The following is a 27226-nucleotide window of genomic DNA, read 5'->3' as shown; positions in this document are numbered from 1 at the left end:
ATATTTATAAAACCAAAAATGTTATAACAGTCTGTGAAATGTGGGATGTGATAGGCATATTGTTCAGTTTATGAACTCATCAATGGAAATGCATTTGATAACAGGCATAGTTATTGTTCAAAATTAATGAAGAAAGTTAAAAAAAAAAGCCCCACACATTCCTTTCTTCTGATATTTTAATGGAAAAAAGCAGAGAACACAGTTGGGACACTATTGTGTACTTTTTAACCCAGAGATGATGCAGTCATTACTCACGACATTTAACAAGTTAAAATTTTAATAATTTACATAATAAACATATTCAGATTTTTCAAAGACCTTTTGCATACATCTCATATTGGATACTAAAAAATAAACAATGACATTGAATAAGTAGTATTTCCAATTTAAAATGAGGAATTTAAAGTTTAAATTATTTAATGTTCTTACCCAAGACTGGCCACAGTCTTGGATAAGACAGCTGGGATTTATACCTTTCTTTACTGGCTCTAAAATTCTGTTTTCTTCACTATGTCACATATAGTGTTGCCACAGACAAAAACTTTGTTTTTAACTACCCTTTTGTAATTTCCTTCACAATTAAGTTATGAGCCATGAAAGCAGGCTATCTCATTACTATATACCAAAGGTCTCAAGTTTTTGTGACAAGTAACTATTTTTCATTTCCAAGAAAACTTCACATTATAAAGATAGGTACACTATTAGTGACAAAAAATTTCCACAGTTGTAGGGAAAGGTAACTCACTCTTTTCATCTAGTGATCTAGTCATTATTTCAATGGGTATTTATTTTTTGCTTACTCTGAACACAATATTGCATATAATGGTGAGAATTTAGTAGTGAAAAAGACAAAACTATCTCACTGAGCTTATGATGAGTGCAATGGCAGACTGGAAGAAAAATAAGTAATTAAATAAATTCTGATGAGTAATCTGAAGAGGTAATACTGTTTCTAGAAGATAATATTCGAAATGCTTTCAAACTATGAAAAGAATAACTTTGCTGTCGTCCCAGCCATATAAAGTATAAGAAGAGAACAGAGTGTCTAGTCATATAGACATTGAAGCCGCACTCCTTGGACTTCAATATCCTGATTCTTAGCTGGGTGACTTTGGAGAAGTCACTTAATTTTACAAAACCTCCATGTCTTCTCATGGGGATACCTCAAACGCAGAGCCAGGTAGAAAATGCATTGAGAGGAGATCAATGCATTCAAAAAGATCCACAAAATTCATCTGTGGGAAGTGGGGAAGAACCAGCAAGCCTGGAGTTGCCTGGTCCTCCAGCCATCCTAGAATGTAGTTGCTCAGTCAACAGAAGTTGAGAGTGGAAGTTCTGTCCTCTGTCACAGAAAGATAATGCAAAGTGTTACTACAAAGGAATGACAAAAAGAAAAGGGAAAAAGACTCACTGAATGTCAGAGAGAGTTGGGGAAACTTGGCAACTGCTGAGTCATAAAAGATTCAGGAGATTAAGAAGAAAGACACTTAAGGACCTTCTATTGTGTTTAATTAGCTGTATTCCTGTTAATGTTCATCTCTGAGAGATCTAAGTAAAAGTTGGGTGTTGTGTTTAGTTACATTTGTTGGCTGGACAACGATTTTTTTGTTTTTCTTTTCCCATGAATCAATTATTTAAAAAACAAACATCCCATTTGAATATAGACTGAGAATATGAATAGGTGAGTTACAAAATGATGGCTCATATATTCTATTTCTACTCATGTCAGAAATAGGCATCAGTTTGGCAAATCATTCTTTACTGGTAATTAAGTTGTGCCATTTTTAAAATTCACTGGAATAAATTTTTATAGTATCCTCATACATAATTTAATACCAATAGGATCTAAAGTGATGTTCCATTCTTAATTCCTGATGTTGGAATTATAGCTTTTTTTTTTTTTTTTAAACTTTAAGTTCTAGGGTACATGTGCACAACATGCAGGTTTGTTACATATGTATACTTGTGCCATGTTGGTGTGCTGCACCCATCAACTCGTCAGCACCCATCAACTCATCATTTACATCAGGTATAACTCCCAATGTCATCTCTCTCTCCTCCCCCCTCCCTATAATAGGCCCCGGTGTGTGACGTTCCCCTTCCCAAGTCCAAGTGATCTCATTGTTCAATTCCCACCTATGAGTGAGAACATGCGGTGTTTGGTTTTCTGTTCTTGCGATAGTTTGCTAAGAATGATGGTTTCCAGCTGCATCCATGTCCCTACAAAGGACACAAACTCATCCTTTTTTATGGCTGCATAGTATTCCATGGTGTGTATGTGCCACATTTTCTTAATCCAATCTGTCACTGATGGACATTTGGGTTGATTCCAAGACTTTGCTATTGTGAGTAGTGCTGCAATAAACATACATGTGCACGTGTCTTTATAGTAGCATGATTTATAATCCTTTGGGTATATACCCAGTAATGGGATGGCTGGGTTATATGGTACTTCTAGCTCTAGATCCTTGAGGAATCGCCATACTGTTTTCCACAATGGTTGAACCAGTTTACAATCCCACCAACAGTGTAAAAGTGTTCCTATTTCTCCACATCCTCTCCAGCACCTGTTGTTTCCTGACTTTTTAATGATTGCCATTCTAACTGGTGTGACATGGCATCTCATTGTGGTTTTGATTTGCACTTCTCTGATGACCAGTGATGACGAGCATTTTTTCATGTGCCTGTTGGCTGTATGCATGTCTTCTTTTGAGAAATGTCTATTCATATATGTTGCCCACTTTTTGATGGGGTTGTTTTTTTCTTGTAAATTTGTTTGAGTTCTTTGTAGGTTCTGGATATTAGCCCTTTGTCAGATGAGTAGATTGCAAACATTTTCTCCCATTCTGTAGGTTGCCTGTTCACTCTGATGGTAGTTTCTTTTGCTGTGCAGAAGCTCTTTAGTTTAATTAGATCCCCTTTGTCAATTATGGCTTTTGTTGCCATTGCTTTTGGTGTTTTAGACATGAAGTCCTTGCCCATGCCTATGTCCTGAATGTTATTACCTAGGTTTTCTTCTAGGGTTTTTATGGTTTTAGGTCTAACATTTAAGTCTCTAATCCATCTTGAATTAATTTTCGTATAAGGAGTAAGGAAAGGATCCAGTTTCAGCTTTCTATTTATGGCTAGCCAATTTTCCCAGCACCATTTACATGATTGTATATTTAGAAAACCCCATCATCTCAGCCCAAAATCTCCTTAAGCTGATAAACAACTTCAGCAAAGTCTCAGGAGACAAAATCAACGTGCAAAAATCACAAGCATTCTTATACACCAGTAGCAAACAAACAGAGAGCCAAATCATGAATGAACTTCCATTCACAATTGCTTCAAAGAGAACAAAATACCTAGGAATCCAACTTACAAGGGATGTAAAGGACCTCTTCAAGGAGAACTACAAACCACTGCTCAGTGAAATAAAAGAGGACACAAACAAATGGAAGAACATACCATGCTCATGGATAGGAAGAATCAATATCGTGAAAATGGCCATACTACCCAAGGTAATCTATAGATTCAATGCCATCCCCATCAAGCTACCAATGAGTTTCTTCACAGAATTGGAAAAAACTGCTTTAAAATTCATATGGAACCAAAAAAGACCCCGCATTGCCAAGACAATCCTAAGTCAAAAGAACAAAGATGGAGGCATCACGCTACCTGACTTCAAACTGTACTACAAGGCTACAGTAACCAAAACAGCATGGTACTGGTACCAAAACAGAGATATAGACCAATGGAACAGAACAGAGCCCTCAGAAATAATACCACACATCTACAGCCATCTGATCTTTGACAAACCTGACAAAAACAAGAAATGGGGAAAGGATTCTCTATTTAATAAATGGGGCTGGACAATGTTTATTTGAAAGTTACACTATGTAGAAACCGAACCATGTTGGATTATACAAGTTGGTGATACACCCGGGTTGATGTTATAAGATGATTAGCATAGTGCTTCTCACAAAATAAGCACTGTTAAATTAAATGTTATTGTCATTATTCACAATGTATTCTAAATTTACAAAACTTAGAAACTCCTATTTTTATCATTTTTGTCAGAAGACAGAAGAAATTATCTGCACAAATTCTAAGAAAAGCTACAACACCTGAACATCGAAGCTCTTTGCTTTCCATAGCTGAAACAAAGAGAAAAAATAAGTGGATCGCACAGGTTTAATTGTCTAATACAACAACATTAGTGTGTAGGAAAATAAATGCATTTACCTGGGTCTGAGTGCTGAAAGAAATTAGTCATAAGTCCTCCTTTACATAAGAAGGACTAAACAACATAATGCATAATATCCTTGACAAAAGTTCTACTTGCAAAAAAGTGCAGAGATGCTTCACATATAGCTATTTATCATATCTCTCCCTTTGAAAGCTTTGAGAGCATAATAGGTTTTCTGAAAAGGCAATTCCACTGGAATACAACTTTCTGGTGATTTACCTCATCACTGAGATACATCCTGGGAACATTTTAGCCAGTGAGCCTAAACCAGAACTACTGATTCAGAATCTCCAGGGTTGAAGCCCAGTATTACGTATTTTTAGAGTTCCCAAGATGACTCTAACTACCAAAGAGTATCGGTGAGACTGCTAGTGGCTCCCCTCAGATCCATTCTCTCCTTTGCACTTATAGGAATAGAACCCTTGATTTCTGGTGCATACATGGCTACCCAGAATAAGAACTAAATTTCTCAGCCCTGTATTTTGTTGCACATCACCATGTGACTAAATTTTATACAACAGACTGTAATAAGGAGTGATGCCTACCCCCTCTGAACTTGTTCTTACAGGAGAAGCCATGCCACTTCATTCCTCTCTCCTCCTACGGCTGCTTGACTGATGGTATAAAACCTGGAGCTCTGTCATTTACCATGAGGAAGGAAATCATAAGCAAGGAAAACAGAGAGAAATTTATGAATAGTGCCTGGTCTCTGGACAAGATCATCCAGATTCTCATGGTCATCCCTGGATTGTGAAAGTAGGATCACATTCTTCACATAAAGAGGATGCTTCTCTGGTCTGCCAGAACAGGTACTGGCCATTTTATCTAAAATCTGTACATAACCTTAGAAAGAGGAATGTTAGCACCCATCCCTGACTTAGAATTTTAAATACAAGAATATCCTCTATTAGAAAATTCTTATTGTCTATTTGAACTCTCATAGTATATTTTTATGAAACTTGTGAAAGTGACTTAAAAGGTTCAGATCAAGGTTGAGATTAGGTGACTTGACCCCAGACTATGTATTTCTGTTAAACCAAATATAATAGAAAGGCAAAATACAATAAATGTCAAGAGAAATTTTAAATCACATTTGAATAGTTTACTATTCAGTAAACAGCAGATTAAAATTTAAAATTAGTGTCTCTCTCTCTCTCCACCCCTCTCTCCTGCTCTCTCTCTCTCCCTCCCTCCCTTCTTCTATCTCCTTTCCTCCCCTCCCCCTCTATATATTAATGCATCACTCTTATAATTTATAAAGAAAAAAAGTCAACACTTATGGAATATATTTAAAAGGATACTTGGAAAATCTTGTCTCACCAGCCTAGGAGAAATCTTGGCTATTTTCTACAAGACAATACCGTCTTCATCTGGAAATGGATGGATTTAATATGAGAAAATGATGCCTCAAAATATGGCCATTCCATTTCTAAGAGGTAATTTATATTAGTTACACATGGAAGGGGAAAAGTTTGTGTTATTTTTCAAAATTGTTCAAGTCCTAAGAAATCTGACATGTTTTTTTACTTTCTAATGCTTCTATGAATAAAAGAGGTATCCCAAATTAGAAACAAAAAGTCATCATTGGATGTCACCATTGTCAATTCTTTTAGGTATGAATGAGGGAGACTGGATAGTAGTGAAGATTGGACCTCAATATATTTCTTTCTAGCACTAAGATTCATGATTCCATGATTCAACTGAAAGTATAAATTTGAATATGTTTCTTTTAAACTCTAAACAGATGAACAAAAGTAGTCTCATGACATCCCACCAGCCATCATTAAGCTGAATCTTGCACATCAGAAGAACAGGTAGTTGCTTAGCTTCCAAACCTATCTTCACAAAAGTAGGAGTTGAACTGATGCATAGGAATTGAACTCATTCCTAAGTAGGACAAAAAATGGACCTCTCCAGCCTGTGGAAGGTCAGGCATACAACACACAAGATAGTGTCTACAAAGACTTGATATTCACAATGAAAACCAACTTGATTTTCAGGCCTCATGGCAGTGTACACTTAGTATTATATTTGGTCAGATGTCCTCTAACATAAACCTAAAATTATTTTATAAATTGCTTTTTTGTGAACTTACAAGGAAATAATTTTATTCTAGGTATCAAAGATGTATATGTGATTTAGCTTACATATTTGAGGAAAACATAGTCACTTCATTCAAGGCCTTTCCTTTTTCCTTTTATATTGAAATTGTAATTTTACTTATGAGCTCTCAAAAGCTACATTTAATTATTTCTGGTTTTTTGGATTTTTTTAGCCACTCAAGTTTCTCTTTGGCAGGTAGAAATGAAAAAATCTATATCCTATTACATACTTAAATAGCTAACAAATCGGTGTGGAAAGAGGTGAAATGAAAGAGAGAGTCCAGTTCCAGGGACTCTGCCATGTAAGTTTCCTACACCCAGAATAAGGACAAAATAGAAAATGCATTTGAAATTGACTGTCAAGGTTCAGAAAGTGTGGCGGAGACAGATGTAGTGTAACTCTTTTAATATTTACTCAACAGAACAAGTCAAATAATAACTTTTCTGATTCAATTGTAATTTGAAAAATCATTAAAAATAATTTACCATTAATATCCACTACAGAGAGCTTTTATTTTTTCCATGAAACATTGTCAATTGCTTTGGCATTGGCAGCTCTCACTGTGCAAAAACAGAAAGGAAAAGAAAAGAAAAAAAGTAGTCTTGGAAATGGAGTACCTGTAAAGCCAGTCCCAGAGCTATTGGAAATAACTGGGGGTTCACAGGAAATATGCTCACTAAGTTCGACTCCAACAACTCATAAAACAGTTGCCCAATTGATTATTTGATCTACTTCTCTAAAATCTATTAATTATTCCTCAGACTCACTTTCCACTCCTACTTTCTCTAGATGTCCAGCTTTAGCATTTTCACACTTGAAATGTTTCTTATAATGTCTCTTGGGTAGTCTCTTACAAAAAGAGTAAAGTTAATCCAGAATGTTTAATCTAATTTCTTTGAGCAACTAGAAGCAAACAATTACTTTACTGTGCTGAGTTTGTAATGCCTAGAAAAGATAGCTAAGCCAAAACCTGACATTTAATTAGTGAAAAATGTCACTTTAAGGCAAATTAAACACAGCCATGGAGTACTGACCCAGAACCTAGGCAAACGGACTTCTACCCTGATTTTTCCACTCTTTCATTACTACTCAGGAAAAAATCACTTTACTTATTTAGGCTTAAGCCTCCTCATCTTGGGAAGAAATATTTACTAAAACAAGTATTTCTTAAAGTTGCTTCTACTATAAAATTCTATAAAACAAAAGTAGTTTATTGATGACTAGAAGTGCTTGTGTGTTTATCAAATAGTGTGATTTTGATACCTCATCAATAAAATTAATCCTACTACCTTACACTATAAAAAGCACTTGGATATTCACATGTTGTAGTGTGGACATTCTTTGCCACCTCCTCAGTGGGACTCAGGGGTTCACCCCAACCTTTTTCATGACTCTAACACCTAAATGTTCTTGAACATAGGGTCTTGTAAACTTCTTCCCAAAAAGAAATATTTTGATGAATGGGCTTGACCTTCCCAAGATCCCAGCATATTTCAAAATTTCAAAATAAATAATAAACATTAATACATTACCTCATTATGAAAGTAATGTTTGCTCTGTGAAATTGAGAAAAACAAAAAACTAGCAAGTGAGAACAGTTTTTTCACAATTTTATAACTCAGAGATCCTATTTGCTATTGTTTACCCCCTCACAATCTTGTGGATATGTACAAATTAGTTGTGATTTCTGGTTGTATTAGTTTGTTTTCACATTGCTATAAAGATACTACCCAAGACTAGGTAATTTATAAAGGAAAGAGTTTTAAGTGACTCACAGTTCTGCATAACTGGGGAGGTCTCAGGAAACTTATAATCATGGCAGAAGGCAAAGCAGACACCTTCTTCACAAGGCAGCAGGGGAGAGAAGAGAAAGTGAAGGGGGAACAGCACTTTTAAAAACCACCAAATCTCATGAGAACTCACTCCCTATCATGAGAACAGCATGGGGGAAACCACCCCCATGATCCAATAACCTCCCACCAAGTCCCTCCCTTGACACGTGCGGATTGCAATTCAAGATGAGATTTGGGTGTGGACACAGAGCAAAACCATAGCATTCCACCCATGGCCCCTCCCAAATCTCATGTCCTCACATTTCAAAACACAATCATACCTTCCCAACAGTCTCCCAAAGTTTTAACTCATTCCAGCATTAATCCAAAAGTTCAAGTCCAATGTCTCATCTCAGACAAGGCAAGTCTCTTCCACCTAGGAGCTTGTAAAATCAAAATCAAGTCAGTTACTTCCAAGATACAATGAAGGTAAAGGCATTGAATAAATGCTCCCATTCCAAACGGGAGAAATTAGCCAAAACAAAGGGGCCATCCAAGTCCAAAATCCAGCAGGGCAGTCATTAAATCTTAAAGCTCCAAAATAATCTCCTTTGACACCATGTCTCACATCTAGGGCACACTGATGCAAAGGGTAGGCTCCCATGGCCTTGGGCAGCTCTGCCTCTGTGACTTTGCAGGGTTCAGCCCCTACAGCTGCTTTCATGAGCTGGCATTAAGTAACTGTGGCTTTTCTAGGCACACAGTTCAAGCTGTCAGTGGATCTGCTATTCTGGGGTCTGGAGGATGGTGGCACTCCTCTCATAGCTCTTCTAGGCAGTGCCCCAGCAAGGATTCTGTGTGGTGGCTTCAACCCCACATTTCCCTTCTGCACTGCACTAGCAGAGATTCTCCATGAGGACTCTGCCCCTGTAGCAGACTTCTGCTTGGACATCCATGCATTTCCATACATCCTCCAAAATCTAGGTGGAGGTTCCCAAAACTCAATTCTAACACTACATGGAAGCCACCAAGTCTTGGGGTTTGCACCCTCTGAAGCAATAGCCCAAGCTATACCCTGGCTACTTTTAGTCATGGCTAAAGCTGGAGTGGCTGGGACACAGGGCACCAAGTCCCAAGGCTGCACACAGCACATGCACCCAAGGCCCTGGCCCATGAAACCATTTTTTCCTCCTAGACCTCCAAGTCTGTGATGAGAGGGGCTGCTATGAAGGTCTCTGACATGCCCTGGAAACATTTTCCCCATTGTTTTGGTGATTAACATTCAGCTCCTCATTATTTATGCAAATTTCTATGGCTGGCTTGGATTTCTCCTGAGAAAATGAGGTTTGCTTTTCTACTGCATAGTCAGACTGCAAATTTTCCAAACATTTATGTTCTGCTTCCCTTTTAAACATAAGTTTCAATTCCAGATCATCTCTCTCTGAAGTTCAAAGTTTCATAGATTTCTAGAGCAGGGGCAAAATGCCACCAGTCTCTTTGCTAAAACATAGCAAGAGTGACCTTTGCTCCAGTTCCCAAGAAGTTTCTTATCTTCATCTGAGACCCACCTCAACCTGGACTTCATTGTCCATATCACTATCAGCATTTTGGTCAAAACCATTAACAAGTCTCTGGGAAGTTCCAAACTTTGCCACATCTTCCTGTCTTCTTCTGAACCCTCCAGACTGTTTCAACCTCTGCCTGTTACCCAGTTCCAAAGTCGCTTCCACATTTTCAGGTTATCTTTATAGCAGTACCCCAATCTCTGTGGTACCAATTTACTGTATTAGTCCATTTCCACAATGCTATAAAGATACTACCTGAGACTGTGTAATTTATAAACAAAGGAGGTTTAATTGACTCACAGTTCCACATGGCTTGGGAGGCCTCAGGAAACTTATAATCAAGGCAGAATGGGAAGGAGGAATATCTTACATGGCAGCAGACAAGAGAAAACATGTGAAGGAGGAACTGTCAAATACTTATAAAACCGTCTCATGAGAACTCACTCTTTACCATGAGAACAGCAAGGAGGAAATATGCCCCCATGATCCAATCACCTCTTCCCAGGTTTCTCCCTTGACATGTGGGGATTACGATTCAAGGTGAGATTTGGGTGAGGACACAGAGCCAAACCATATCACTGGTATATTCAAAATGTTATAATACTGATTATAAATGTCAGGTTTCTTTGTTGTAAGAATAACAGACACATTGTATATGGCTTAAAAGCAAGGGGGAAATTCAAAGAAAAAAATAAAACCATCTAAAATCTTATTTAAGAAGATAAACAATCGGAGAGGAATAGGAAAAGCTCTAGAAAGGGAGTTCATTGTGATCATCTTTAGCCATTGGCATTCTGATCCCATGCATTGATTACTGTGTGGGAGGAAGGATCATGATCATCATGATGGGCCCAGAGATGAGACAGCTCAGCTATACAGACCTAGCTTCCAGATGTTTGTAGAACACAAGTCATATTTAAGCATTTATTTTAAAAATTCATGTTTCCCATTTATACTAAAGCCCTATCTTCACTTTCACACAGCTGAATATTTTTAATTATCTTCTATGTTTGGCATTCAGCTGCAAAACAATAAAAACACAGGATACACACAAAAAGAAGACAGACATTGGACATACTGGCCTATTTTTAACCATTGTATGTCTGTATGCATATAGTTTACAAAGTGCATATTATACTCCATACAATGACCCAACATGAGGTGTTGGAGCTGAGGCTCCTAAAAGGGCTGTAACTTCAGCTCTACTAACTAATACCATTTGCAATTTTTAGGAAGGTGATGTAAATAAAGTTCCTAACTGATGGATAATTTGTCCTCTCAAGAGTCACATCCACACCTGTGTCAGACTTTGACTACCACTTGTTTCAGCAATTCTATAACCACCCACACATTTGGCACCTCCCTAGAAGAACTGATGGATCTTAGTATAGATTTGTACTCATGGCAAAGCTTTTTTACAACACAGTAAGGCTACAGAGCCAAATCGACAAGGCATAGAATACAGCAGACACAGTCTGGTTGTATTCACATGCAGGCTTCCTATGTTCTCCCAGAAAGGGCCACAGAGAGCTCACTGCCCCTCCAACAGTGAAATACAGCAACATATGTATAATGTTTCTGCCAATAAAGCCATTGTAGGACTCTGATCTCAAGGTTTTTATAGGGGACTTTTCACATAGGCACTCTCTGCATAGCCACAACTACTAAAATTCTAGACTACCAGATCGAAAGCAGGTAGGTGGTCATCCTCAATCTTATTATCTAGGCAGACTGGTAAAGAGGCCTTATTAGCACCATGAACATTTCAAGGTCAAGTTTCCAGACGCCAGTTCTGCCTTTTGCTGGCAGTTTTGCTAGACCTCTTTTAGATTCCATTTTCTTACTCATTAATTGGGTGATATAACAAGGAATATAGTTGTGAGACCCCAGGCCTCATGGAGCACGTAGTACAATGCCCAACACATAGCATCCTATGCTAGCCATTATCATTACAGAGTTGAACAAAATTATATTAAATATCACTTTTAATAAATCAATGTTGTAAAACTTTTAATACGAGTTTTAAAGATACTGAAAAGAAATGTGCAAGCTCCTTCAGTAATAAAAATAGGTATTATGTTGATTTATGCAATTCTATTTGTCTGCAGTTTTAGTGGGGGTTTTTTTGGAACAAAGTACTTTATTTAACAAAGGCCCTATAACTGTATCCCCACTATTTGAAGGGTATAAGCATTATGAGCAAGTATTGGAAAAGAGCAACATAGGTTAGTGATTTAAATGATCCTCACATTTTCAAGAGATTTCATTTGAATCATGGTGTGAAGGTTTGCTTTTCCTAATACTGGGAAAGTAAAAGCAGCAGAATAAAAATGAGCTGAGTAGTTCTGCAAGGTCAGACTGCACCCCTGTACTCATTGGCATCATAAATGAGAAAACATGTCTTTTGCTTATTGAATACTTTAATGTGTCAGTTAATTGGCTTTATGCTTTTATTTCATTTAACCATCACAACAACCATGTGAATTAGGTATCATTATCTGTACAGATGAGAGAACTGTGACCCAGGAAATCTATGTAACATGTCCAAGGTAGCCCCAGTAAGAGCAGGTCTAGGAATTCAAACTTGGAAATGTCCAGCTGTGGCCAGGACTCTTCACCACTTTGTCATACTGCTTATCTGGACCTAAAAGAGCCTTGCATGTCCAAAAGTTCACCCATGCTAATCACTCTTTCACACTGCCTTTACTTGACTCAAAACATTCAAACTGCTGGACACAGGGGAAAGCAGATTCAGATTAACCCAGAATGTAAGATTTATTCAAAGGTTATTTAATTATTATTCTGCTTTTCAATTGACTTCCCCCAAAATAACTCCACACAGATGTGAGATTTTTTAATGCCCTTGCTGCAGCTAGTTTTATATAAAAAGATTTTAGAGGTAATCTATTAGGAAGCAAAAATTTTCAAGAAACAAAAGATATAAAACACAATGCATTTGGAAACCCAGAAAGACTATTTTATCTAGACTTCCTTTTTCTAGAGAAGTACCTTCTTTGCATTGTTCTCTCCAGAAATTTTGCCTTGATGCTATATTCAAGGTGCACAAAACACACACATGAACATGCACGTGCACGCGCACGCGCGAGCACACACACACACAGAGTTTAAAAACAAAGAATGCAGGAAATTCAAAGCAGCATAGTCAAAAGCCCCAGGGAACTTTCAGTAAGCCAGTGCATTCCATGACTAAATTTCTTGGTTTTAACAGGAGAAAATACATAGAACCTAAACCCCTGAGATCAGTGTCTCCATTTCAAGGTCACTTGTGTAATGCAGAAAAACATCACCCTGTTTTAAACAGTGAAGAAGGAAAAGCAGGACTCAGCATGTCGGGTGTGGAATAGCAGCAACCAGAGAATCTTTTTTCCAAAAATTAAAAACAGGAGCATAAACCATGCAGAGAAGTACAATCTCATAAAACTGCAACAGTACATCTGGTCCGTGACCTCAAGAAGCTAAACTAATTTCTGACTTAAGGGAAGTATTGACATATTTCTCAAGCTCTGCACTACACATAGGAACCCATGGGAGCTGAACCGTGGAAAATGTTCCAGAAGCTACTAGTTTTAAATAAAAGCATCCTAAGAGGCTCCAGGGAGATTTTGGAACAATTTTTTAAGTGATTAAGTGCTATTAATGTCACATCACAGAAAAATTTGGGCGAAAAAGGCCTCTAACGTGGTCTTCCCCCGACTGTGTTGCTCACTTTTGATTTCTCTCTAGATTATCACCAAAGAATAGTTCTTTCTAATTAGTGAGAGAGTGCAGGGCTCAGGAAGAAATTCTAACATGTTTGGATCACGTATTAGTTCGTTTTCACACTGCTGATAAAGACACCCGAAACCGGGAACAAAAAGAGGTTTAATTGGACTTACAGTTCTGCATGGCTGGGGAGGCCTTAGAACCATGGTGGGAGGCAAAAGGCACCTCTTACGTGGTGGCAGCAAGAGAAGAATGAGGAAGAAGCAAGTGGAAACCCCTGATAAACCCATCAGATCTCATTAGACTTATTCACTATCACAAGAACAGCACAGGAAAGACCAGCCCCCATGATTCAGTTACCTCCCCCTGGGTCCCTCCCACAAAAGGTGAGAATTCTGGGAGATACAATTCAAGTTGAGATTTGGGTGAAGACAGAACCAAAGCATATCAGGCCAAAAGAAAAAATAGATGATCAGATACATATATAAATAGAAATATAGACATAAATATATCTAATATATTCTTCATTACAATTGAAGGAAAGGACATCCTTCATGTCCAAAATTAAATGTATATTTAATTTTCAACTCCATAGAGCTGCTACAATCGTTTTTTAACCCATGCCCAAAATCAAGAACTGTACTTAACTATGGCAACCAGCCACTGCCAGACGTGTATAAATGTCCAGACACATAGGAAAACAGGGCCAAAATGGAGAAGTCTTCAGATGAGAGCCAAGAGAGGGGCAATCTCACAGGCTTTAACATCTTCCTTCTACCATGAAAGGATTTGATGTTTCTTGGTGATCATAGGGTGACTATAAGTTCTGGGGTGCTCTAGACCTGTTATCCTGGCGCCCTATTACTCTCAAAAGTACTTCAGTTCAGATATAGTGTCTTAACCATAGCGATGCTTTAGAAATTTCTATAATGACATATATTATATCTACAGAGGAATATGAATACATACGCCCACTATTGCCATCTACAAACCCTTTCTAAACAAAGATTTGAAACCAAGTAGTGCCTGTCTTACCACAGAAGTCCAGTGGCATTTTAAGTAACTTCAATAAGAACCGACTCTAGGCTGGCACAGTGACTCATGCCTGTAATCTCAGCATTTGGGGAGGTCGAGGCAGGTGGATCACCTGAGGTCAGGAGTTCGAGACCAATCTGGCCAACATGGTGAAACTCCATCTCTACTAAAAAAAAAAAAAAAAACTAGTCAGGCATGGTGGCATGCACCTGTAGTCCCAGCTACTCAGGAGGCTGAGGCATGAAAATTGCTTGAACTCGTGAGGTGGAGGTTGCAGTGAGCTGAGACTGTGCCACTGCACTCCAGCCTGGGTGACAGAGCGAGACTCCATCTCAAAAAAAAAAAAAAAAAAAAAAAAAGAACTGACACTGTTATAGTTTGCCAAGAGGTTCTGGTTTGATGATATTACTTATTTGTCTTATGAGTTTTGTTAGTCTAATTCCTTCTGGATCACAGTACTTGCAGACCACAGAAATTTCTGCTGTTCAGAAACTGTCATAAAGCAGCATTGATGTTTACTTACTGCCCATCAATACTTCTCCTGTCAATCTTAAAAGAGCCAGTAATTATACTGACTAGTGTGTTAGTGATTCAAAAGAAACAAATATGGCTTCATTTTAGTTCTTCTGTTTTCTCTTTTGAAGTTGTAGTCAACATACCAGTACTTTTTTATTAACACTGTATCAATTTTATCAATTTTCAAAGTAACATAAGTAATAGGGCATATAAGAAAAAATTCAGCCTTCTTAAGGCAGAAGAATAAAAGTGGCTAAGATTTATTGGGTGCTGATTAAATCCTAGGAACTGTTCTAAGTCATTTATGTGTTAACACTCTTCCTTGGGGGATGACATCAGCAATATGGCACAATAGGAAGCTCCAAACCATTCTTCTCCCCTACAGACAATGATTCAACAACAACACATGGACCAGATCCCTTTGTGAGAAATCCAGAAGCTAGATCAGAGGCTCCTGCACCCTGGGGAAGCATGAAACCAGTCACACTGACCAACAGGAAAATTTGTGGCAATCACTCAACAGAGCCCATATCCCCAGCATAGCCCAGAGTGATCATGAGGTAATTCTCAACTCCGAGCATCTTCCTGGGGAAGGAAAGAGAAGACTGGAACATAGGCCTAATATTCAGACATTTTGTGGGGCTACCCAAGGGACTGGTTTCTGTCTTTCAAGAATATGAGCATGGACAAGAAACAGCACCAAGTTGGGAGCCACTAAGCAAAAGGTGATGGTAAGAATTATAACAAACTCACTTGCCATTCTCCCCTACCCCCAGTTCAGCACAGCACAAGTGGGAGAAAACTCCTAACTCCGGACTTCTTGCTGGGGAGGAAAAGAGTTGCCGTCTCTATCCGACATTTCCAGCTTTTCAGAGGGCTGCCTGCGGGCCTGGCTTCTGTTCCATCTATTTTGGGTACTTGTGGGATACAGGATATTTTCGATGTTTGGGAATCACTAAGAACAAAAAATAGCTGAGTACTAGATCCTTAAGGAATCGCCATACTGTTTTCCATAATGGTTGAACTAGTTTACAATCCCACCAACAGTGTAAAGTGTTCCTATTTCTCCACATCCTCTCCAGCACCTGTTGTTTCCTGACTTTTTAATGATCACCATTCTAACTGGTGTGAGATGGTATCTCATTGTGGTTTTGATTTGCATTTCTCTGATGGCCAGTGATGATGAGCATTTTTTCATGTGTCTGTTGGCTGTATGAATGTCTTCTTTTGAGAAATGTCTGTTCATATCCTTTGCCCACGTTTTGATGGGGTTGTTTTTTTCTTGTAAATTTGTTTGAGTTCTTTGTAGGTTCTGGATATTAGCCCTTTGTCAGATGAGTAGATTGCAAAAATTTTCTCCCATTCTGTAGGTTGCCTGTTCACTCAGATGGTAGTTTCTTTTGCTGTGCAGAAGCTCTTTAGTTTAATGAGATCCCATTTGTCAATTTTGGCTTTTGCTGCCGTTGCTTTTGGTGTTTTAGACATGAAGTCTTTGCCCATGCCTATGTCCTGAATGGTACTACCTAGGTTTTCTTCTAGGGTTTTTATGGTATTAGGTCTAACATTTAAGTCTCTAATCCATCTTGAATTAATTTTCGTATAAGGAGTAAGGAAAGGATCCAGTTTCAGCTTTCTACTTATGGCTAGCCAATTTTCCCAGCACCATTTATTAAATAGGGAATCCTTTCCCCATTTCTTGTTTCTCTCAGGTTTCTCAAAGATCAGATGGCTGTAGATGTGTGGTATTATTTCTGAGGACTCTGCTCTGTTCCATTGGTCTATATCTCTGTTTTGGTACCAGTACCATGCTGTTTTGGTTACTGTAGCCTTGTAGTATAGTTTGAAGTCAGGTAGCGTGATGCCTCCAGCTTTGTTCTTTTGACTTAGGATTGTCTTGGAGATGCGGGCTCTTTTTTGGTTCCATATGAACTTTAAAGCAGTTTTTTCCAATTCTGTGAAGAAACTCATTGGTAGCTTAATGGGGATGGCATTGAATCTATAAATAACCTTGGGCGGGTGCTGACGAGTTGATAGGTGCAGCACAGCAACATGGCACAAGTATACATATGTAACAAACCTGCAAGTTATGCACATATACCCTAGAACTTAAAGTATAATAATAATAATAAATAAAATATAAAAAAATAAATAATAAAAAAAAAAACCAGCTGAGTAGCTTACTGCTACTCCAAGGACCTGTGGTGCAGAAGACAGAGGCTGATGCAACTTGGTAGTTTCTCCCTCAGGGGGAAAGGAGGTAGTGGAACATGTGTCCAATGTTCCAGCTTCTCCAGTATCTGCCTGAGAAATGAATTTCTGCCTAACCTGACTCAGAATGCTATTGGGACCCTGACAGGGTGCCACTGAGAATAAAACCTGGGTGACCAATGACAGCTCCAGAGAACCTGCAGTACTCCAGATGAACACCAGAGGGAGGAAGAGATAATGAGCTTCAGAAAAAAGAAAACTGGTAATTAAGAATTTACATGCACAAGTCCAGAGAAGACACATCACCAAAAAATCTTTGAGAGGTCACCAGAATCACTAGCCACTCTGATTTGTGAAGGTCCCCGTATGAAGCCAGTATATACTAGGGGAGGCAGCTGTTTTTTCAAATGTGTGCATCCAAACACAAAGTAACAAGGCATCTAAAGACACAGGAAAACACGGCCTAACCAAAGGAATAAAATAAATCTCGGGAAACCAACTTTAATGAAACACAGGTGTATGAATTATCAAAGAATTCAAAATGATCTTCCTAAGGATTCCCCATGAGCTCAGGAAAACAGCAAAGAGATAGAAAATACTACAAAGTACCAAACATAGAAATTTGGAGCTGAAGAATAAAATAACTGACTTTAAAAATTCACTAGAGTGATTTGAAGCAGAAGAAAGAATCAATGAACTCAAAGACAAGTCATTTAAAATTATCCTAACAGAGGAACAAAAAGAAAAATGAAGAGGGAAGAAAGCCAAGGACTATGGCACACTAGCAAGCACATCAATATATATACATTATGGGGTCTCACAAGGAAAACAGAGAAAGAAAGAATTACAAGAAATAATGGCCCAAAACTTCCCAAATGTGAGAAAGAAAATGGACATAGAGATTCACAAAGCCCAACAGAGTCCGTCATGGATGAACCCAAAGATCACACAGAGACACATTATAATCAAACTGTCAAAAGTCAAAGACAAAGAGAAAATTTTGAAGGCAGCAAGAGATACTTGAGCTCTCATGTTCATTGTGGCATTATTCACAGTAAGCAAGAGATGGAAACAATCTAATTGTCCATTGACAATTGATGCATGGATAAAGAAAAGATGGTATAAATATATAATGGAATAGTATTTAGCCTTTTAGAAAGAAGAAAATACTGTCATATGGTACAGTATGGATAAACCTTGAGGATGTTATGCTAAGTGAAATAAGCCAGTCACAGAAGGACAAATACAAATGATTCTACTTACATGAGGTATTTAAAACAGTGAAACTCATAGAAGCAAAAATTAGAATGGTGATTGCCAGAGGCTGAGGGGAAGAGCAAATAGGGAATTGCCATACTATGAGTATGAGTTTCAGCATGCAAAAATGAAAAACATTCTAGAGATCTGCTGTACAACAATATCCATACAGTTAAACATATTGTACTATATACAATTGAAAATTTGTCAATTGAGATTTTATGGTTTTTACTGCAATTTTAAAAAATTCATCCACAAAAGAATTTTATGAGGTAAACAGTATAATTTTTCCCACTTTGCAGATGGTTAAGCTAAAGCAGAAAGAGTTCAATTCAGTTGCCCAAGGTCATATAGCTACTTAGTGGTACCCAGGATTTTAACCCAGATTTCAATCCAGAGCCTATATCTTAACACCTTGGTCATTGCCTCTCTGGACTGCTAAAGAAGTGTGGCAACCAAGTACCTGATTCATCACACCTGTGAGCACTGAGCTCTCCCAGCAGTGAACCAAGCACTAAGGCTTGTGAATCACCACTCTGTGACCAAGCCTGTGCTAAGGACCATGAGGCATACAAAAAAGAGTTTAACTCCCATCCCTTCCCCCTTCGGACTTACAGTGTATACATAGTAGTATACAAATTAGCTAAACATTGAAATCACCTGGGGAGTTTTTGGTTTGTTTCTTTGTTTTGAGATGGAGTCTCACTCTATCGCACAGGCTGGAGTGCAGTGGCATGATCTTGGTTCACTGCAAGCTCCGCCTCCTGGGTTCATGCCATTCTCCTGCCTCAGCCTCCCGAGTAGCTGGGACTACAGGCGCCTGCCACCATACCTGGCTATTTTTTTGTATTTTTAGTAGAGATGGGGTTTCACCATGTTAGCCAGGATGGTCTCGATCTCCTGACTTCATGATCCACCCACCTCGGGCTCCCAAAGTGCCTAGGGATTTTTTTTTTTTTTTTTAAATAAGCAAGTGGGTGAGTCTCACCTTCAGAGACTATGATTTGATTGATTTGGACCATAGTCTGGAAATAGGCATTTTTGCAAGCTGCCCAGATGAGTCTAACACACACCTACTGAGTTGAAACATTGATGTAGAGCAACTATTAACCCAAGGGGAAAAGTTATTCCAAACATTTTTCTAAATAATCTAACAGGTAAGGATTCTGGAAGAAGTAAGAGTATGGGATGAACATAGAGAAGCAACAAAAAGCAAGGAATTATGCAACCATAAAGTGAATGCTTAGTTTCAGAGATCAGAGGCTTAAAAAAAGGGTAGATTGAAACCTAAAAAGAAAGGAAAGAAAGATACCAGCACACTGAAGAAAAGAGAAGTTCCCAACCCTCTTCTTGCTTATTCTTACAATATAATACACAGCTGGGCCCACCATAGCACATCCTAATTGATACCAACTTTATCAACTTTTCCATTAATGCCAAACTAGATTTAGCACAGTTAATGATGAATTGTCTATACCAAGTGTATCCGTTGTATAACTGACTGTGTAATGGCTAAAATTGGGAAATGGGGCAGGAGTATTGGGTGGCTCTAAGGATCATCAAGGATTCAAGATTACCTTGCACACACACACAAAGGAACCTATGCAGATGACAGCTTAGTACAGAGAGTAACCCCAAACAACTGTGTTACATTGTGGCCACAGTTGACCAAGACCTTAAACAAGGAATCTAGGAGATTTCTAAACACAGATACATCATCAAGTAGATGCCAAATGATTATGGAGCCCCTTTTCTAAGTTTCTAAGAGTTTCTAACTCTTAGAAAATGAAGTTATTCTGCCTTCCTGTGACCAACTTTCTCTGTTGCCAGTTAATGCTGGAACATGAATTATTAATCTATTCATCAATTTGCTCTATTATGAGCTGGTATGATTAAATATACTCACTTTTTAATGCTGTTTTGAAAAAAAAAATTTAACAGGTGAAATAGATTTGAGAGTGACGGAGTTGCCAGAGAAAGCTACAAAGGAACTCTTAAGTTGGCACTGATGCTGAATGAAGTTTGAGTGGGAGGAGAAGACAGAGAACAGAGAAGGGAACGAAGGGTGGAATTAGCTTGGTCTTGGGTGGAGGCAGCAGGGAGACAAAGCATATGCCTTTCTTCTTGAGCACAGAAGGTCCTGGGAATTAGGCTGCAGCAAGCATTGCCAGTCCCATCTGGCCCACAGCTGCTTCTGGTAATCATCCAGGTTTATCTCCTGCCAGTCCAACAGAATTCCTGATGAGTAGTTGAGCTCAATAGCTCAGTTCCACTTCAAGCTCTGAATCTGGGATATGCCAATGAACAGCATCTGAACTCCAAGAGAACCATGGAACTCATTTAGTGCCCACCCACCCTCCATAACATCTGCATCATATCTCCTAGGAAAGTTTTAGAAGAAATTAATATATTTGTATTCCAAAAACCAAAATAGATTTCTTAGAAGTATCATGCCTGGTATATTCCAATTATTTCTCATCCCAGGTACCAGGCATCCCTGTTTCTTTGGCAGTTCCAACACTCACCACCCAGTGGTGGACCATGAACTGGGACCCAAAAATCATTCCCAGCCAGCTTCTAGACTCAGTTTTGCGAAACAAGTTGATCCCTGGTTTTTCAACCACAAAACATACAAAACATATGTTAAAATTTTTATTTTATTCCCTGGAACATATTACCAAGTGAAATTAAGCAATGCATGTAGTATTTCTAAGGGATAGGTCATTTTAAAAAACATTGCAAATAGTTTATAAAAAAGGATTAAACTTGCACCCTACTTACTAAGTAATAAAAGTTACCACCTACACCACTTCCAGTATTACTAAACTTACATGAATACAAACATCTTCCTAGAGTAGATGCACTCACTATTACTCACTGAAGCTGATTTATAATAAAATAAAACATAAGGGAAAGAACACAGAAAGAGTCCTGAGTACTATTTTTTGGTCCTGCTACAAACTGCTTATACTAATTACCTTGAACTGTAACCCTTACTTCTCTGAACCCTATTTCCCCCATCTATAAAGTGTTAAAAGGAAACTAAAAACACATATGGGTCATTTCCAGGTCTGACATGTCTAGACTCTTGGATCTAGATTGCTTAATTCCCTGGAAACACCTTGCGTGGACCAACTGGGAACACAAAATCATTTCAGGGACTGTAGGAAGTCACTATATAAGTAGCATTACAAGGTTAAATACACCTATTCTATTAATTAGCAGCTTGTTTTTCACTAAATCTCCATTTTAATTTGACATTAGTTCTAATCCCAACCTGCTAAAATATAATGAGAAACCCATGTCCTTGGTAGCTAATCTCCAAATATGGCCCCTAAATGAGCCCTATCTTGCACTGTTCACATCTTTACGTAGTCCCCTCCCCTCTCTCCCTATTTAACCATATAATGCAACTGAAATGGTGTTGAGGGACTTCCAGGTCCAGGATATAAGAATCGTTGCACATTACTCCTTGGAACACTTGCTCTGGGTGAAGCTAGCTCTCATGTAAGAAGTCTGACTATCCTCAGATCACCATGCTATAAGGAAGGACAAGCTAGCCATGTAGAGAGGACACATAGAAAGAGAAAGATGTCTGACTAGCGCCTATCAGTTCCAGTCATCCCAAATGAGGCTCCACACATGTAAATAAAGAAGCCTTCTTGCCTATCAGCCCACTCGAGCCTTCAGATGACTGACTCCAGGCCCAATAGCCATCTGACTACAACCACAAGAAGACTCAGATGAGAATCACTCAACCGAGCCCAAGCAACCAAGAGAACTATAAGAGATAATAAATTTGTTTTAATATAAATGTAATAATAAATGGATGTTTTGAAGTGATTTTTCTTTATGGATAATAGATCAAATCAAACAATATCCCATGACCCCAAAATTCTACTCCCTTTTAAATATTCTTTAAAAAACCTGTGACTATGTAAAAGGAAGGTTGTAAAATGATCTTTATTGCAACATTTTTTGCAATGGCAAAAATACTGGGGAGAAATGTTCATCAGCAAGAGAATAAATAAACCATTATGGTATATCTTTATTGGGAATACTAATAAACAGCAGTTAGGAATAGTGAGGTGCAAACAACGACAAATACCCAGAGTTATATCATTCAGTAAAAAAAATACAAACTGATATTTATTATTTAAATACAATTTTGTTTAAAATGTATTTTTATGTTCCTATGTCTGGACCATAAGAAAGAGTGACAAGAAGGTATAGTACATTGCGTGGTAATAAATGCTAAGATGAAAAATCAATCATGGAAGGGAACAGGATTTTCTGGGGGTATACGCTTTTTTAATAGGCAGATGATATGGTTTGGCTGTGTCTCCACCCAAATTTCATCTTGAATTCTCACATGTTGTGGGAAGGACCCAGTGGGAGGTAATTAAATCATGGGAGCAGGTCTTTCCCATGCTGTTCTCATTACAGTGAATAAGCATCACAAGATCTGATGGCTTTATAAAGCAGAGTTTTCCTGCACAAGCTCTCTTTTTACCTGCTGCCATCCACGTAAGATGTGACTTGCTTCTCCTTGCCTTCCACCATGATTGTGAGGTCTCCCCAGCCACGTGGAACTGTAAGTCCAATAAACCTCCTTCTTTTGTAAAATTGCCCAGTCTTGGGTATGTCTTTATCAGCAGCATGAAAACAGATTAATGTAGCAGAAAAGTCTGAATAAGAAAGCTACATTTGAGCAAAAGCCTAAAGGAGGTAAAGAAATTAGCCATGAAAGACATCTGAGCAAAAAGTGTTCAAGGCAGAGAAACCAGGTTCCACCCTTCTTGTAACCCTAACTGGGCACTGATTTTATTTAGTAAGTTTGAAATCTTCTTCTCTAAATTTGACATATTAATGTATTTAAAAATAAAAATTAATACAAAATACCATTTTAAAAATTGAGTAATATTCCTGAAGATGCTAAGAGATCTTCTGAAGTACTGATGCAGGAATATAAATCACCAACTTCAAGACTGCATACAAAATGTATACTCTCAAAAATCTATGAGTGATTTTAAAATTCTCATTAAAGCAAATAATCTAAATATCTAGGTGACCAAGTCCTCCAATATAAAGTTACTTAAGCATAGGCATATTCACAATTACTTCTCTATCATAGGCAACCATCTACTGTCCTTCTTTCCAAGAAAAGATCTTCACCAGAGTATATCACACATCACACCATTCTGAATCAAATATTCAGTTGCAAATAGGTAGTTTCCAGGCAGAAAGGACGTTGCCTAAAAGCTGTCCATATTATAAACAGTTCCTCTTACTTCCACTTTCTTTTCTTTGCAAGAAGAATGCCCATCACTTCTTTTCTAGGAATGCCCATCACTTTTTTTAAATCTTGAGATCTAGATCTCTAGTTCAAAGAATTTGTAAGAAAAATCTCAGCTCATATATCTGAATCTGTCCTAGAAATGACATGCTGGGATAGTAATTTATGAAGGAAGCAATTTTTAAATTTCACCTGGCTTTTGTCACAGCCTTCTCACTTTTCAAGAGTTTCCTTATTGATTAGGGTGTTAAATGGGATTTCTAGCTGCTTCAAAGTGTAAGATACTATTGGGCCCTTCTAAATTCCACAGATGATGCCCTGGCAGCAGCATTAAAGGGAGATGCTGCTGCATCACATTCACATGTGAGTCCCCTTACAGCACTCCTCTGCCTTCTGGAGGAAAATTTAGCACTGGGCCAGTGAGAAGCCAAAGAGCCCTGGGATTCATACACGTATTCCCTGTGGCTCTAGAGTTCCCATACGAATTTTTAAATTCTAAAAAGAAGTACATAGGCACATTGTAAAGCCTCTGGATGACCACCATATTATGAAGTATTGCCCCACAGTATTGCCTTTGTTTGCATTTATGGTCTCTTTAGCATCTAATAATATCACTTTAATTATCATGAGATAGTGAGAGAGGTGCATAATTATGGTAGATCTCATTTTTAAGCAGAACCTTTATTAAAAATCAAATTGCATAAACTTAAAATTAAATAGATTATATGAAAAGGAAAAGTAATAAACACTCAAAGCTTATCACTTCCTAATTATTTTACTATTATATATACCCTTGAGATTATTTACATCTAATGTATCTGTATGGTAGAAACACATGGAATGGTGTGCTACTGCTCATTTTTTCCCATTCTTTATTCAGTGATATCACATTGGTAGCTTGAAATCAGCACACATTGCAAATCAAGATTTGACTTATTGTTTCTTGATTGTCCAGACCTAAGAAAGTGGTAGAAAAATGTTAACAATGGAGATTAAATTTCAAAGTGTGTCTTAAATATTTTTTAATTAAAAAATATTCCTCCAGTATTCAAACACTATTAGCTGATTCAGTAAGTAAGTTGCTCACCGTATTGATTTTTTTAAAAGTGAACTTCCAACATACATCTTTATCATTTCACTTTGATGTTACATTAATGTAAACAAAAATACCATTCAATATTCAGATAGGAACTACACTTGTTCATGAATTGCACTGATCGATTATATAAGATAAAAGAACTCCCCCAAAATAAAAAAAAATTCTGTGAGAATCAATTAGCTATATGAAATTTACAATAAAGATTATGTGTGCTGCACATCCTTTATGTTATCAAACTTTGGTTTTTGTCAAAGAGCTAGTAAACATTTGCCATCACACCACTAGATGTATGTATATTAAAATAATGCATTGATATAAACTAAAAACCAAAAGACAACATGTGAATATAGATTTTGCTATAGTAATTCAGGATAAAATAAAACTGGAAAAGAATTGAGTCATGTGATTTTAACAGAAATGCTAAAGCCAAACATTTTCAAACTATAACAATAGTACCACATTCAGACTGAAAGCAGAAATTTAATTTTTATAAAACAATATCATACACAAAATTAATATTATTAAATATCTCAGTTTATTGGATTTTTATACATTTAATATTGAAATTTGCTTTGAATTTCATAGTTCTGTAAGAACTAAAATCATTCCTCCACTCATTCATTCCCCAGTGAATGAACTCATACAGTTAATATATGCCAGACACTAATTTAGATGCTGGGTTATATCAGTGAACCAAATAGAAGAGTTTTGTTTATTTCTATTTTGTTTATATTTAAGTACTATTCTAATACAGATTATAGTTTAACATTGGATATTTACCATTTTTTTTTCCAAAAAAAGACTGTACATTAATCAAATTTGACCAAAAAAATACTAAAGCCTTTTTCAGAAGGCAGACAGTCTATAGCCTGTTCACTGCAGAGAGGGCTGAAAAGTGACAAAGCATAAAACTCAGTCAAAACTAATGGCTAAGGATGGTGGAATCTGGCCTTTGCTACCATTTTCCTTTAACGTGTACATTTATTTGCAAATCACTGTCTTAGTCCATTTATGCTGCCATAATAAAATACCACAGACTAAGTAATTTATAAAGAAGTAAAATTTATTTCTCATGATTCTGAAGGCTGGGAAGTAAAAAATCAAGGTCTGGCCTCTTGCGAGGGCTGCTCTCTACTTACAAGATGGTGCATTAAACACTGTGTCCTCTAAAGGGGAGGAATACTTTGTCCTCACATGGCAGAGGATAAACGGGCAAGAGGGCCAAACTGCCTCTGTCAAGCCCTTTTATAACAACATTAATCTATGCCTGAGGGTAGATCCCTCATCTCCTAAACACTTCCCAAAAGGCCCCACTTCCCAACACAATTGCATTGGATTACGTTTTCAACACATGAGTTTTAGAGGACACACTCGAACCATAGTAATGATCAAAAGTAGACCACCCTCAGCATTTATGATGTCTGAAACATTATGATCAAACCCTTTCACCTAAAACATTTTCCCATTTTGAAAGGACAGGGTTTTAACAGAGTAATTTAAAATAGCCAGATGTAGCTGGGCATGGTGGCTCACCTGTAAGCCCAGCACTTTGAGAGACCAAGGCTGGTGGACCACCTGAGGTCAGGAGTTCAAGACCAGCCTGGCCAACATGGAAAAGCCCCATCTCTACTAAAAATACAAAAATTAGCCAGGTGTGGTGACATGCACCTGTAGTCCCAGCTACTCAGGAGGCTGAGGCAGAAGAATCACTTCAACCCAGCAGGTGAAGGTTGCAGTGAGCTGAGATCACACCACTGTACTCCAGCCTGGGCAATCGAGTGAGACTCTGTCTTTTAAAAAACAAAACAAAACAAAACAAAACCGTAGCTAGATGTATTAATCAGGGTTCTCCAGAGAAACAGAACCAACATGATAAACAGACATAGATAGATGGATGGATGGATGGATAGATAGATAGATAGATGGATAGATAGATAGATAGATAGATAGATAGATTGATTTATAGATAGATAGATTTTAAGAAATTGGCTCATGTGACCGTGGAGGCTTAACAAGTCCAAAAGTAGGCCAGCAGGCTGGAGACCCAGGAAAGAGTTGCAGTTTGAGTTCAGAGGCAGTCTGATGAATACCCTCTTGCTCAAGGGAGGTCAGTCCGGTTTATGAACGTCTTTAGCTGACTGGATGAGGCCCACCCACATTATATAGGGTAATCTACTGTGCTCGAAAGACATTGCTTTAAATGTTAGTCTCATTCAAAAACACCTTCTGAAACATCCAGAATAACATTTGACCAAATATCTGGGAACCAGGGGGCAACCAAGTTGACACAAAAAATTAAGCATCATGAGTAAATTCAGCATTTACTGCTTAGTCAATAATTTGCGAAATGCATATGAAAATATTTAGAATGTTATTATTACCTTTATTCTGAGATAAGGAATCACTTCTGGGAAATAATTG

The 27226-nt window shown here is 37.8% G+C and overlaps 1 pseudogene; it reads left to right on the top strand.

The window, feature by feature from the left end:
- Positions 1 to 20175, top strand: part of LOC103245167 (rRNA-processing protein FCF1 homolog pseudogene) — a 29459-nt pseudogene extending 9284 nt beyond the window's left edge.
- Positions 20176 to 27226: the final 7051 nt, after the last annotated feature.

This window comes from Chlorocebus sabaeus, chromosome 23, assembly GCF_047675955.1.
Source record: "Chlorocebus sabaeus isolate Y175 chromosome 23, mChlSab1.0.hap1, whole genome shotgun sequence".
NCBI lineage: Eukaryota > Metazoa > Chordata > Mammalia > Primates > Cercopithecidae > Chlorocebus > Chlorocebus sabaeus.
Note: the sequence above shows the minus strand (reverse complement) of the source record. Positions and strands in the feature narration are given on the sequence as shown.